General features: G+C 41.4%; 1 protein-coding gene across 1 annotated transcript in view; it reads right to left on the bottom strand.

Annotated features, from left to right (window-relative positions):
• NFYC (nuclear transcription factor Y subunit gamma) overlaps positions 1-15,017 on the bottom strand; it is a 66,841-nt gene extending 51,824 nt beyond the window's left edge. Inside the window, exon 1 of the mRNA XM_086716609.1 lies at positions 14,818-15,017. The gene's annotated coding sequence lies outside the window, so the exon portion shown is untranslated. The remainder of the gene's footprint in view (positions 1-14,817) is intronic.
• Between the last annotated feature and the right edge of the window lie 1,033 nt (positions 15,018-16,050).

Raw genomic sequence — 16,050 nt, 5'->3', positions numbered from 1 at the left:
GAAACACTGCACTATTACTGAAAGTTCTGAACAATCTCCTTAGAACTGCTTCCTCCCATGAAAACTAAGCATCCCAGGATGAAACAAACACGACTGTTTGCTCAGGACGAGTCCTTCTCTAGAAATACCTCAGCTGACCTTACATGAAAAGTCATCATGGGCATATGCAGAGATGTGGCAGAGTCCTGAAATAGAAGCAAGGTGGTCGGGGTCCCTAGGTGGGTCAGTTAGTTAAGCCTCCAACTTCAGCTCAGGTCATGATCTCACGGTTAATGGGTTCGAGCTCCACATAAGGCTCTGTGCTAACAACTCAGAGCCTGGAGCCTGCTTCAGATTCTGTGTCTTCCTCTCTCTCTGCCCCTCCCCTCCTCACACTCTTTCTCTCTCTTCCAAAAATAAACAAACATTTTTTAAAAATTAAAAAAAAAAAGCAAGGTAGTCCGCCTAATCACTTTGCCATCCATATTAACTTCTCTACACACATTCTACTCATTTCTCAAACTGCAATGAATTAATTTCTGAACACCAATTAGTGCCAGGTTCTATGCTAGATATTTTACAGACTTTCCCCCTTCTAATCCTCACTATCCTCTTTTATATGTGAAAAAGAGTGAGGTTCACAAAGTTTAACAACTGGCCCCTAGCCATACATCTAGAATGCAAACTCAGGTCCCAACCTAGGGCGGTATTCTTTCTATTGTACCACAAGGCTGACACCAAGACATGGAACACCCCAGGGCACATCCAAGGAAATTCTTAGGAGTCACATATATGTAGAGGTAGCATAAACCGTTAAACCCACCTTCATTAATCTAAAAATTAGAAATCTGACTGATGTTGAACTTCACCTGATGGTTAGAGACCTAGCTGAGTATATGACAAAATAGCACCCTATAAGTTGATACGCATTTTACTACTGAAGTATTAGGGGCATTTAACCAGTAGCAAATCACATTTATAATTTATCAGGACTTGGAACAACTGATGATTAAATCATTAACACAAAATAAACTGTTACGGGATTGTGTGGCGATTTTACTATGGCATCTAAGTAAGAGTTTAGTTATGCCAACAGGGTGTGTTGTAGGATGACTGCTGAAGCTACAGAACTGCAGGTATTATAGTTCTTTTCTCAGAAGTTTCGATCCCAGATTCTGAATAGCTACCAGCCTGAGAAGAGAAGGCAGAGGGCCAAAAAGCCAGGTGTGTCTCATCCACACTAGAGTCTTTCAACCCCTCAACACTGGAGGTCAAGTCGGCTGGAAGGAAGCAAAGAAGCTTATATGAGGTGGGAAGCAGAGGAAGAGGGAGAACATTCACATCGCTGACTATTAATTAGTTATCACTAGGGAAAAACAACTAAGCACCTGGGAATCAGGCAGAGCTCATTTCAAATTCTGACTCCTCTGCTTATTAACTGTATGACACTGAACTAACCCTGAGCCTCAGCTTCCTCATCTGTAATACATGGATGTCACCATTCTATATCCAGAGCCACCATAAGTATTAAATGAGTTAACACATGTATATTGTATTGTGCCTAGTAAGCACTGAAAAACTGCAAAGTGCTAGAAGTCATCCAGTCCAAATTCCTTGTTTTATACAGGGTTAAGATGCAGAAAGGTCTCTCTCCTTAAGGCCCCAAAGCTACTAGGAGGGGCTGTCTCTCCTCCATCTCCAGCATACCCTGCAACCCTGCAGAAAGCAACTCCTAAGCCATAAAGGGCAGTGTGGGAGGACTCCCAGCTGCTACAAAAAATCTTCCCCATGCTTTTCATCACCCATCCAGGCCAAGATTTGGTTGTTGTTCCACATGCCCATCCTTTGATTCTGAGTTTGATATACCCGATTAAACCAAACATGTCCCTTAATACTCTGTGAATACCTTTGGCATAGTTTTTATTAGTTCTTGGAAGGTTTCAAGAAAACCACTCGAACCCCTATTCTCCTCAACAGCCACCTTACTAGAATTCAAGCTACTAGTGGGAAGAGAACTGAAATTATCCTAGAATTTCCATCTGGCGGCTTACTATACTGTACTTACTTACTATAGCTTTCCCTTCTCTTGCCTGTTGTTACTGTGGACTAACAGCCTCATGGGATCTCTGGAATTCCAACTCACATTCTTCCCTGGTCCTGGATATCAGCAGCCCTCTGCAACAGACAACTGCATTGTCTTGCCCTAAAAAACACCCAGATCACTATGAGGCAAAATGACTGCCTCTGGTTACCTGGTTCAAGCTCTCAAAGTAGGCAGCATGGGAAATGATGCTCTTGGTCAGAAAACTGATTCTGAATCATAGCTACCTATTTACTGGCTGTTTATCCATCCCTAAGCTCACTTCTTCATGTATAAAATGGAAAAAAAATAAAATAACACCAACCCGTGGGAGCATTGAGGTGTAAATGATATAAGGTTAAAGCACTCAGCATTAACACCTAGCATGTGGTAGATACTCAGTAACATCTAAATATACACTTGACTATAGCATTTATCACACATTATAATTACTTTTAACCATGTCTCTATTACCAGAGGAAGGCTTCTTGAAGTTAGTGCCTGTGTTTTATTTATATCCACATATATCCCCAATACATCAAACCCAACCTTAGCCACAGTGTCAATGAAGTAACGAGTAATGAGGACTGAGGAAAACTGGAGAGCGTATGTCCCATCTGAAGGGGCAGCTACTATTCAGCTCCAACTGACAAAAGCCATGAAGGAATACTAGTCCACTGTAGCAAGAGCCTCAGAGTCAATAAAAGAAACAAAAGTCAGATCCTGAACACAAAAAGCTGATGCCAGAACAGCTCTTGCTCTGGGATCCTGAGGAATGACTGAAGGACCAGAGTTATGACAGAAGTTGGCCTTAACCACCCTGATAATTCTTGTCAAGGACAGTCTTGTTCAGTCCCCCAAGATTACCTATCTTGGAGGTTATGCTGTATCAATCACATCAGAAGCAGAAATAGCAGCAAAGAAACTGGGCTCTTCAGTGCCCTGAACATTTTATTGATGTTGTCCCTAACTGACTTAGTAAAGTAAGTACACTTAGAAGCCTCAAGAAATATCAGACAACCTCTAGAGAAAAATGAACTTTTCGTATGTTATGATATGAATACAAAGCCATATTCACTTGACTATTAAATACATTGTGTGACTTATATACTAAGTTGATGAGATGGATGTATAAAGCAGTATTGTACTGATGTTATCAGTTAGGCAGATGGGCTATTTTTTTAAGAATACCTTTAAAGCAACCACTCAGAATCAAACACTGTATTTTGCTTATGTCAGTTAGAAACAAGGCTGAGTTAGTCTTTTAATACCATCTAACATATTGTATAATAATATTATACAAACTGCTTTGTAATTTTCACTTAAATATGTGAACAATTTTCCATATCAAATCTGTATCTATATCATTTACAATTGGAGTATATTCCACTGAATGGCTATACCACAATTTTCTATCAGTTTTATATTAATAACTTCACTGTCTACAATGTTTTGTGGTTTTTTTTTACCTTTTGATGTATGACACACAATGTTACACTAGTCTCAGGTGTGTAACATAGTGATTCAACTTCTCTAGGTGTTATGTTATGCTCACAAGTATAGCTACCATCTGTCACCACACAACACTATTACAGTATCATTGACTATGTTCCCTATGCTGTGCTTTTCACTCTTCTGATTTATTCATTCCATAACTAGAAGCCTGTATCTCTCACTCCCCTTCACCCATTTTGCCCACCACCCGCCACTCTGGCAACCATCAATTTGCTCTCTGTACTCATAGGTCTGATTCTGCTTTTCTGTTGTTCATTAGTTTTGTTTTTTAGATTCTACATATAAGTAAAAATCATGTAATATTCATCTCTCTGACTTATTTCACTGAGCATGATATCCTCTAGGTCCATCCATGTTGTTGCAAATGGCACAATCTAATCCTTTTACATGGCTACGTAATATTCCACTGTGCATGCATGTATGTGTATGTGTGTATACACACATCTTCCTTATCCACTTCTCTATTGATGGACACCTAGCTTCCACATCTTGGCTACTGTAAATAACACCAAGGATGCAATGAACACAGGGGTACATATATCTTTTTGAATTAGTGTTTTCATCTTCTTTGGGTAGATATCCAGCAGAATTATTGGACCATACAGTATTTCTATTTTTAATTTTTTGAAGGAAAAAAAACAGCACACAAAGGTTCCTTTTTCTCCACATCCTTGCCAACACTTATTTCTTGTCTTTTTGATTTTAGCCATTCTGACAGGTGTAAGGTGGTATATCTCATTGGGTTTTGGTTTGCATTTTCCTGACGATTAGTAACGTTGAGCATCTTTTCACGTGTTTGTTGGCCATCTATATGTCTTCCTTGGAAAAATGTCTTTTCGGGTCCTCTGCCCATTTTTTAACTGGACTGTTTACTTTTTGGTGTTGAGATGCAAACATTTTTTTATATACTTTAGATATTAATCCCTCAGTATCTTCAATTTTAAAATATTGTAAACAGCATCACAGAGAACGTCTATTATGCCCATTCCTTATACCCTCATTATCCCTTCCAGAACCACCGCAATGACTTCATAAATAGTATCATTTTGTCTGGTTGAAGGAAAAAATATATACAAACATGAAAGCCAGATTGTTTGAATGTTAAATCTTTCCAGTTTCAATTTTGGTTCAGTTTTTTTTTTTTTTTTTAATTATAAGCAGACCAAAGAAAATTAAGGGCTGCCAGATTGTAGCTTCTGACCCATTTCTTTCACCTGACTTGGTCCTGAACAACTATTAGTTATTTCCCAAACCAAATCCACCTTCGAGGTTTAAAAAAGTGTGTCCACACATTTTCAAAAGAATCTGACAGAAGTTCTGAAGATAACCCCCAAAGAACCCCAAAGTCCCAGAAACATTTTGAGCAATGATAGTATCATTAGAATAAGGAATATAGCGCTGATGCCCAGTAAATCACTGCTCAACAAATTAATGAAGTAAACTAATAAATGAGACCTTAAGTGGATTATAAATTCTGAATTTTTTTTTTTTTTTTTTAATGCTTGAGAGAAAGCGAGAGAGAGCCAGTGGGGAGGGGGAGACAGAGAGAGAGGGAAAGACGGAGAACCTCAAGAAGTCTCCACACTGTCAGCACAGAGCCCAACGTGAGGCTTGTCATGAACTATGAGATCATGACTGGAACCAAAATCAAGAGTCAGACACTTAAGCAACTGAGCCACCCAGGGGCCCCCTGAATTACTCTTTTTTTGTTGTTTTTAAGTTGAGAGATAGAGAGAGAGAGAGAGAGAGAATATATGTGAGTGGGGGAGGGGCAGAGGGAGAAGGGAACAGAGGGTCCAAAGCAGGCTCCACGATGACAGCAGCAAGCCCAATGTGCACCTCGAACACGGAACCGTGAGATCATGACCTGAGCCAAAGTCGAACGCTCAACCAACTGAGCCACCTAGGCGCCCCTGAATTACTTGTTTTTAAAAATAAATTATATTCTCCAAAGCATAAATTAAGACCAATGGATGGAAAACTATTCTAGAAAACTATTCTATTCTCTCAGAGCTGTCCAAAGATGGCACAAGCTGCTTCAGAAGCTATGGATGGGGTTGTTAGCACAGGCTGTTTGAACACTTGACAGGAATATGTAAAGACAAGATGAAAAAGAGCAGCCATGTGGAGAAGTAGGGGGGAAAAAACAGTCTTTGCAGCTAGACAGATTTAGATTCTAATCCCTCTTCACCTCTTTTTAGCTGAGTAACCTCAAACTAGGTATTTAACCCCACCGAGGCCAATTTCCTAAACTATAAACCATCTTGCAAGGTTGTAAAGATTAAGGAAACTTTCACTCATTCAATAAATACTTAGGTGTAGGCATTGTGCTAAGACGTGGGGATCCTAAACAATACAGTCCCTGTCCTCAATGAGACTAAAGTCTATTATAACAAAGAGGAAAATTAAAAAAGGCAATCATAGTGCTCTATGTTAAGAGTTACAACAGGAACAAATGCATAGTACAGGACATAAGCAGAGCCCCTTAGCCCATGGCCTAACTCAATTTCAGGCCAGTCAGAAATGGCTTCTTGGGAGATTTAAATCCTAAGAATAGGAACTTAATGAGACAGACAAAGAAACTGCATGTGCAAAGGCCTGGAGCTGACATAAAGCATTACATTCCTGAAAGGGCTATAGTTTGGTATGGCAGTAGCCCAGGGGCAAAAGGCTACAAGTTAACTCAGAAACATGAACAGGGCTGGACAAGACTACGATACTAGAACTTTATTCTAAGGGACAACAGTGAGCCATTGAAGAGTTTAAGCATGGGACTGGCACAATCAGAATTACCCTTTTATTTTTTTTTTAATTCTTTTTAACGTTTATTTATTATTGAGAGACAGAGAGCAGGGGAGGGGTAGAGAGAGGGGGAGACACAGAATCCGAAGCAGGCTCCAGGCTCTAAGCTGTCAGCACAGAGCCCGATGCGGGACTCGAACTCACAAATTGTGAGATCATGACCAGAGCCGAAGTCAGTCGCCCAACCAGCTGAGCCACCCAGGCGCCTCTCAGAATTACCCTTTTAAAAGATCATTTGGGGTACGGTATGGAGAAGTGGGACCGGGTGGGAGACTGGCAGCTCTAGACAGATAGCAGGGAAAACAAGACACTGCAGTACTCTAGTTACCAGAAAACGTAGCAGTGCAGATGTTGAAAAGTAGATGAATGGGAAATATTAAGAAGGTAAAAAATAAATAAATAAATAACATGAAGACCAGTGGTTAATAATGCATGTAGAACACCACCACCGACTGATAAACAGCAAGTGCACAAAAAAATGGTAGCTGCCACCAGTGTCACGGATGCTGGCAACGGGGTTAGATGGCCTTTGAAATCATATTCACCCCTAAGAGTCCATGTTACTTTGGAGACCTGTGTTGTATGTTCCCAGAAAAATCCTTTTCCGCTACTGGCCAAACTATCCTCTACAAAAGATTCATTTTTTACTCATAAGCTCTCTGCACTAGAACTGCTCAACTGGGCCCCACTACACCCCAGTCATAACATGAAATACTTATTAGATGTTCTCACGAACAGGGTTCCATGGCCAAATATGTCCAAGAAACACTGCATTATGTATCCTCTCTCTTGAAGGGTCATAAGGCACGTAAACACAAAGGCCCTGAATACTAATTCTGCAGTAAAGAAATGCATTCCACTTTAGCTATCATTTTGTCAAGGATCCTTTTTTCAACTCCAGAGGACATTTATTACATTGTATAAGAACTAAAGTTCAATGAAACAGTTTAGGAAATGCTGCGCTAAGCTGCCTTACAGATTTCAGCCGAATGAAAAGATTATAGGCAACTCTATTCTGACCACCTTCCAAAATGGTTGGAGTTTTACACACATTATGGCCTTTCCCTTTTAATTTAGTCCTACTAAAAATGACATTAAATATCACCATAAATAGCAATCCTCTGCCTCCCAAATTACTGCCAACCAAGTGTGCTTTGCTTTTTAAAAAGGCCACAACTTTGTCAGCTGATAATGAGCAAATTCTAAGCTACTTACCCTTCAGGGTACAGCAATAATTTTTAACACAGTTAAAAATGACAAAGATGTTCAACTGTGCAGATTGCACGTACTTTCACTTTCCTCTCTTAAATGAATTGATCACACCACTAGTGAGGAGGATAGGTCTTCTTAACATTGGGCAAAGAATCTCACTTCATACACATCACTGGACAATTTGCAGCTCCTGAGGAAAGGGTGAGCAATAACAGAAACTGTGAAAACCTTCAGTACAGTAGTCCCTCCTGATCTATAGGAGATATGTTCTAAGACACTACTCGCGCCCTGCCCAGGAGATGCCTGAAACTGCAGATAGTACCAAACCCTATTTACAATTCATTTCTTCCATACACACACACCTAAGATATAATTTAATTTATAAACTAGGCGCAGTAAGAAATAATAATAAAATAGAACAATTATAACAATATACTGTAATAAAAACTATGTGAATGTGGTCTCTTTCTGCCTCAAAATCTTATTGCTCTGCACTCACCCTTCTCGTGATGCCGCTAAATAAGATGCCTTCGTGATGAGCTGAAGTGACGTGAGGACAGACATTGTGATAGGACACTGGGCTACTACTGATCCTCTGACAATAGTCAGAGGAGGATCATCTGCTTCTGGACCACGGTTGACCATGGGTAACCGAAACCGTAGAAAGCGAAACCACAGGTAATGGGTGGGACGACTTTAACTCTAATAGATTTAAGCCAGTGACATCATACAAAATATTCCATACTTCGATATCATTCCCTATGAGTCACTGAGGCATTCATCGAAGCACTGGTCAAGATCACTATTTATAGCTCATACCCATGAATGTACTTAAGATTAATTCTTAAATCTGATCTGTAACAAGACACCGTTGATTTTAAATGGAGAGTATTCATCCAACGAGGACACCTTATGTACCTTGGACATGAAGATCTGAACCTTTAAGGTAAACCTATTCCACTGGAAACATTCAAATGCAAAGGTTAGCCTAGTCCCTCTCTCTAAACTGCACGTGAAGTTTATCCATTAGAAAGCTCTCACAGTATAAAAGTACACTGAATTTAGAAGTAATCTGTCTGCAAACAAGTAAGGACTTAACCCAAAACAGAAAATACAACTCTCACACTGAAAATGAGCACAAATGTTGCCTCACTGTTATCAGGTACATCACTGCTAAAACATGGAGAAGTGTGGGAAGGGTGCAGCAAATTTCGCAACCTGGCAAAAAATTTCTGCAGGCAGACAGACTTTTTTTCTTGAACCATTTTACAATGCTGTCTTCCTGCTTACTTCAAAGAAAATGTTACCAGGTGACTACAAGCCAAACTGACAGTCCCACTTCAACTGACAACTTCTACAATTAGAAAAACAATTTTTTTAAGTTTATTTTGAGAGAGAGAGAGAGAGAGATAAAGTGCAAGCAGGGGAGGGGCAGGGAGAGAATGCCAAGCAGGCTCTGTGCCATCAGCACAGGGCCTGATGTGCAGCTCGACCTCACAAACTGAGAGATCATGATCACAAACCATGAGATCATGACCTGCGCCAAAATCAAGAGTCAGACTGAGCCATCCAGGCACCCCTAGAAAAAGTTTTAAATGACTATAATGTAAATCTTTCTGGATTTAAAGATAAAACTGGTTGTTCTGATTTTAGTAATTATTGCTATTTGGCAAATACAGAAAAGTTCTCATCTCATCAAAATCATTACCACTTAGCACCCAAGAATGAACAGAGGCAATCAGGAGACAACCTAACTCTGAAGCAGAAGATACTACTGCTTTGTGCATTCATAAATAATACAGACTAATAATAACAGAGATCCACTATAAATCAGCTCCTAAATCACAACACCACAACTAAATTGGGTTATTTCTTTCATGTCAAGTGGTTGCTCCCCCATGTAGAAATCTTACTGTACATGAAAGAACAGACGATTACAAACGACCTCCATTGGGGAAGCTTTAACAGGCTGACAGATTTTATGCTGTTCTAAAAAGAAAGTGATGTGCTCCCTCACTTACTAAGGTCCACTTGGTGACAGGCACCTACCATATGCTGCTGTATTCATTTTTCATAACTACTCTGTAACAGAGGTATCATTACCACTACTTTACATAGGAAGAAACTAAGGCTTAGACAGGTCAAGAATCTGACCCCGAGCTCACACAGAGGGTAAACGCAGACAGAATTCTTTCCCAGGTCTGACTCCAGCGTCAGCAACTACACTACCCCCTCCCAATGGCATTTTTTGGCCAAAGTATTTTAAATCCACTTCTTCCTATGATTAATCTACTTAAATTATGTTAGGTACTTTGAGTCACTGGGAAAATACTAAAATGACCTTGTAGCCTTCCTAACTAGTCACAGCACATGCATGAAAAACTGAATAAACAAAATGAAAAGAGACTGGAAGACATCAGATAACTCACAATAAGTCTGCTTTGAGCACAAGAAACTGAATGGAAAAGAACAACTTGCTGGCTAAGGAATGTTCTTCCTAGGTTGTATGCCTGAGGCTGGAATAAACCTCAAGAAGGTCATTTGTATCTTTAATAATGTCCTCTGCCATTCTCCTTCCTATGAATGAGGCAAACTTGTCAAAATATAAAAGGGCCTTAGAGTCATCCCTATCATCGAGCCAATGTTTCCACGGAAGAGGCAATACTGTCCAGTGGAATGAGACTGGTCTGGGAATCCAACAATCTGGGTTACACCTGGCTCTCCCCTTGCCAAGCCAAGTGACCTTGTCAAGGTCATCACACTCTAGGGCCTCAGTAAAAGAGTACCTGCCTGAAAAAAACTGAAGGTCACTTCCTGATCTAAGATGCAGGAATTTTTCTTTTCTCATAATATTTTAAGGTGTCAAGAAAACACAGTTTAAGAGTAAGGGTTCCACAAATTTCGTAGGAATTAAGTTATAGACCTAAGTTTGAATCGGAGCTCTGCCACCTTGTGTGACCTTGAGCAAATTACCTAACCCTTCAGTCTCTTCACACACAAAAATAAAGGTGGTAATAGTGTCCACCACATACAGAGTGTGGATAATATATACAATACATTTATAACCTAGCTGGTGCAACATAAGCACTCAATAAAAGTTAGTAACTAACTATATCATTCCTGAGTTTGATTCATAGATCCTTAATGGCTCAGTACCTCTGAACTAAAAGAGATATGAATTTCAAAATTGCCTCAGAGACACCTAGCATGGCTCCTCATTTCACTTTGCCTCTGCATCTCTGTAAATGAGGTTAAGAAACCCTGTATCTTTTCTAGTACAATGAATCAGTTTTGACCAAATGGAAAATATGTACACATAAATGAGATAACAGAATTATGTTATAAAAATTTAGGTAACAAGACACGAACACAGTCTGTTAAGTATTAAACATTAGTATGATGTCTGCTTAGAAGACACAGCTGATGTTCTCAAGTTTTCACCATAAACTCAGACCTACTCAGACCTCCTGGGATTCCAGATTTTTAGGGTGCTCCATTCCAGATGATAACAAGGCCCAGCAACCGGCCATGGATGTAAGGAAGTTAATGGGAATGAAGGTGATCACCGTTGTTGAAGGGAAGGTAATTAAGAAATGCTTGCTGAATATGTGTATATTTGTTTTTGCAACCTTGTCTAGACTTACTAAAAAAGAACTAAGTCATGCATGCTGTAACATTCTTCATATTTGGCTAACCTAATGACTGAGCCAAATGAAGCTTGAGATGACCAATGTACAAAATATGGCAAGCCCTAATTCCCCTTGTATTTTAACTCTATCTCCTACACTGCAGTGTAATTGCAAATAAAAGGGAGGAGACCCTCACCTAATTGCATTAAGTCACAAAGTAACTCAGACTACCAAATCATTGGTCTCCCCTTGAAACCTGAATTATTTAAAGATTTCCATGCAAAATTGGGATTACAAATATTTTGTTGTATCCAGTTTTAATTTTACACATCATTCAGGATAAGCATATACTAGAATCACTATCCCACGGTTTGAAGAAGGCACTAGGCTTCTGGACAGATCCCAGTGTTTGGAGACAAACATCTAAAGTACTAGTGATATTTGAAAAAGCTCCCAGGTGAGTTCTTATATACTTGGTAGTTCCTCACTCCTTGACATTAATCACTTCCATATATAGAAAAACTATGTCAGCAATATTCTGAAGACTGGTTTTAAAGAATGCAGATTCTTAAACTTTCTGTACATACTTTCCCCTATTATCTACCTGGCTTCAGAAAAACTCCAACAGTTTACTTTTTAATCTTTCTCTACACAATAAAAAACAAGAGATATGATTTAAATACCTAGTTGAAGAACCTAGATTCTACATGGCTCCTACCCTGTGGTCTGAATCTTTGAAACAGTACAACAAACTCTTGTTAATTATGTTCTCCTCACTCAATATGCTCCTAATTCCCAGCAATCAAAGAAAGATGATCCACTTTGAAATACAATGCTATCTACCAAGGGCACAATGTATATACTGTATGTTAGCTAACTTGACAATAAATATTTTAAAAAATAATAAATAAATAAATAAATAAATAAATAAATAAATAAATAAATAAAATATAATGCTATCTGGAAGTTTGACTAATCAGGTTTATACTGATAACACGACACAGCAGATAACACTACAGGCTTTGCCACTGGGCAACTTGGATATGAATCCCAGTTCAACCACACAGACACTGGACAAGCTACGCAACCTCTCTGATCCTCAATTTTCTCATCTGCAATATGCAAATGATAATGCCTACATAATAGGAAATATGTGCCCCAAAATGTCAATTCCCTTCCTCTACTACTTTCCTCTTCTCTCTTGAAAATGTTGTTGCATTCACAAATTGACCACATTTGAAAACCAGAAAAGTTTCTTGAAATTGGTATAAAAACAGATTTATAGCATCTATCTGAAACTAGAGAGGACCACCTAACATAGACGAGGAAAAACAAATTAGGGAACAGAGAAGTTTAACACAAATGTGTTTCCACGATCCCTAAACCTTGGGAAATGCAAATGTAGAACAATTCAAGTCATAACAATAAATTGGAAAATGATAAAATACCTCCAACAAGCTTACTCTAACAACTCTTGATTAGAACAAAAGTTTTGTGAAATACAAACCAGAAAGTGTTGACAAGTCCTGTTACTCAAAACGAGATGCAAGGAACTGTGTACTAGTTTATTCTCAAATCTGCTTATTTCTTTAAAAAAATTTTTTTTAAGTGCACAGGAAGATGAGTGTAATTTTTAGGTATATATAAAAGAAAAGAGGGGCGCCTGGGTGGCTCAGTCTGTTATGTGTCTGACTTGGGCTCAGGTCATGATCTCACAGTTCATGAGTTCCAGCTACACATCAGGCTCTGCACTATTAGTGTTTGGGATTTTCCCTCTCATTCTGCCCCAACCCCACTTGCATGCACTCGCTCACGCTCTCCCTCTCTCTCAAAAATAAACTTTAAAAAAAGAAAACAAGTCAAGGTCCAGGATCTCTGTTAAGCTCTCTTCCACTAAAGAGATACCTACCAATATCTATTCAAACAAATACCAAGTATCTAATATCTGCCAGCAAGTGTAGCTTTAAAAACTCAGCCCTGGGGCGCCTGGGTGGCGCAGTCGGTTAAGCGTCCGACTTCAGCCAGGTCACGATCTCGCGGTCCGGGAGTTCGAGCCCCGCATCAGGCTCTGGGCTGATGGCTCAGAGCCTGGAGCCTGTTTCCGATTCTGTGTCTCCCTCTCTCTCTGCCCCTCGCCCGTTCATGCTCTGTCTCTCTCTGTCCCAAAAATAAATAAACGTTGGAAAAAAAATAAAAATAAAAATAAAAATAAAAAAAACTCAGCCCTGACCTATCCTTCCCAATACAGGAAAACTTTATATAACAACACTACAAAATTAGCCGCATGGTCCTGAGACCCAATAATCTATAATTGCTCCCTTACTGTAATTCCCAAGTCTGAAAATGTTCCCCCAAAGCTTTGCACTTCCTCATTCTTATAGATGTCACTACCTCATGCCCCTGCCTCTTAGACTTGGTGAAGGCCCAGCGCACTGGTCCAATAGGATCCACCTCTCGGGCTGGGTCTGTTTATTTTCTCCTCATATCACATCCTAGGATCCACCTCTCAGGCTGGGTCTGTTTATTTTCTCCTCATATCACACCCAGGTCTGGTAACTCTGAAACCTTGGTTTCAATGCTATCACTCTCCAGCAAAATTCTTGATCTCATCCTATCCTTTAGGTAGGTCCCTAAGGCCCAGATGCCTTTTTTCCTATACCACGCCCTCAGACCTGACATCCATGGACATCAAAGTCATTCACAAACTGTGTTAAACTCCAGTCTATCTTAACTGTAGAGAACAAACTGATGGTTACCAGGGGGGATACAGGTGGGGGGGGGGGGGGTAGGTGAAACAAGTGATGGAGATTAAGGAGTGCACTCCCCGCCACGAGCACTGGGTGTTGGGAATTGTTGGATCATTACGTTATACACCTGAAACTAATGTAACACTCTATGTTACCTATACTGGAATTAAAAAACAAAAACAAAAACACCTCCAAGTCTAGCACTCTTGGATCTCAAAGACCGTCTCAGACCCTAACTCAGGTTTCAGCGTTTCCAAGCATGGCACCCTTGGGGCTTGTATGCCTCTCTATGGTGGGCCACGCATGTTCCACGGAGTGTACCTCTGGAGTTAGGAGTGCCTCCCACTCCGGGCCGTGCACAGGCTATCCCCACAGTACCTGCCAGACCATCACCCTGTTTCCCCCTTAAGGTCTCTAGGCTCGCCCCCGGCCTCCACCCCACGCCTGCACCGGAGGGGGTCACCGCCCTGCCGTCCGAGCCCGAGACGCGCGCATCCCCGCAGCCTCCGACTCCATCACCCCCCAGGCCCGAGCCAGCGCGACCAATAAGGTGCCAGGTCCGCGGCCTCCCCGCCACCGACCAATCACGAGCGAGCCCCCCCGCAGTCGCCTTCCGCCAATGGGAGAAAGCCCGCGGGCCGGGCCGACGAGGCGCACGGACCCCAGGAGCGCGACGGCGGCGACAGCGGCGGGCCTGGCGAGAACACAACATGGCGGCGGGCAGGCCGGACCGAACTACAGCGGCAGCCGCGAGAGGGAAGTGAGGTCTCCGCCGAAGGCGGGAAGCGCTGCCCCTCCCCCCGCCGCCGCTCGCCTCTCACCCTCCCTCCCACAGACGCTCCCGCACACTCACACGCCTCTGCTCAGGAGTCCAGGGAAGAGCAGGAGCCGCCCCCGCGCTCCTGCGGAGTCAGGCAATGCAGAGGCCTGGGCACGGCGGAGGGGAGGGGGAAGCGTGCGTCACGGAGAACGGAGCGCGCGCGAAGCGGGGGCACAAACAAGATGGCGGCCACGCCGTTTGCACCGTCTCCCCCCACCTTCCCCTCCCCCTCCCTTGGCGCCTTGACTCCCAGTATCTTGAAGTGCGCAGAAGCTGGGTTGTTTGAAATCTCGCGAGAATTAGGAAGGGGCGACGACCTGGGGAGGCGGAATGAGATCAGAGAGCCTTCTGACCCCACCCCCTTCTAGGGGACCCGGAGGCGTTGCCTGGTGACTTCCACAGGGTGTTTTCTGCTTGGCGTTTGATGTGGTGCGCACCCTCGAATGTTAGGAAATACGTTTTTTTTTTGGTTTTTTGGGTTTGTTTAATTTGGAAGGAAAGAGCTGGGGGGACGAAGGACGACACGGGGATGCCAGATTACGTGCGCCGGTAAAGAAGATAGCTACCAGTACCATAAAAAGGGATTTAACACCAAAACTGTAAAATGTTATACTCCAGAGTAAAGAACAGCACATCCCAAGAATTGTCGCTGGTAACCTTACGTCGACATAGACACTGCTTTTCTCATTTAAATGCAGTTTAAAACTTCATCAAGACGATTGAAAACCCCAGTTACAATGGGCATTACATCTTTTTAGCTCTTTCATCTCCGCAACCGCTTGGTCCCAAGGCGTTAGTATTTCTGTTTTACAGATGATAAAACTGATGCTCAAAGGGTTAAGTGACTTGATCAAAGTCCCACAGCTATTAAGTGTCAAAACTCAGTGTGAGTAGCTCCAAAACTTGTCGATAAATTCACCAAATACGTATGGAATGGGACTATCTACATTGAACCAATGGGTTAGGTGTAAGCACAGAGACAAATGAAACTGCTGGTGCTACTGGTTACCTTAAATTTTATAAATGACCTTGGAGCCTTTCTGAGACTTGGGTTGCAGGGGTCTTCAACATTATAACCAACACACTATTATTATTTCTTCCCTTTGAGTGTATGACCCTGGTGATGAAGGTGTTGAGCATACTGGAATAAGCCCTTGACTTGAATTCAGGGAAATTGTTTTCAGATCCAACCTGAATAAATCTCACTTCAAGCACTCAATAAATATTTGATGAATGAATGAACAAAACCTAACTAGCTATACGACA

Source organism: Puma concolor, chromosome C1, assembly GCF_028749965.1.
Source record: "Puma concolor isolate L17-30 chromosome C1, mPumCon1.1.hap2, whole genome shotgun sequence".
In the NCBI taxonomy this organism is placed as follows: Eukaryota; Metazoa; Chordata; class Mammalia; order Carnivora; family Felidae; genus Puma; species Puma concolor.
The sequence above is the reverse complement of the archived record's forward strand: the minus strand, read 5'-3'. Positions and strand labels throughout refer to the sequence as shown.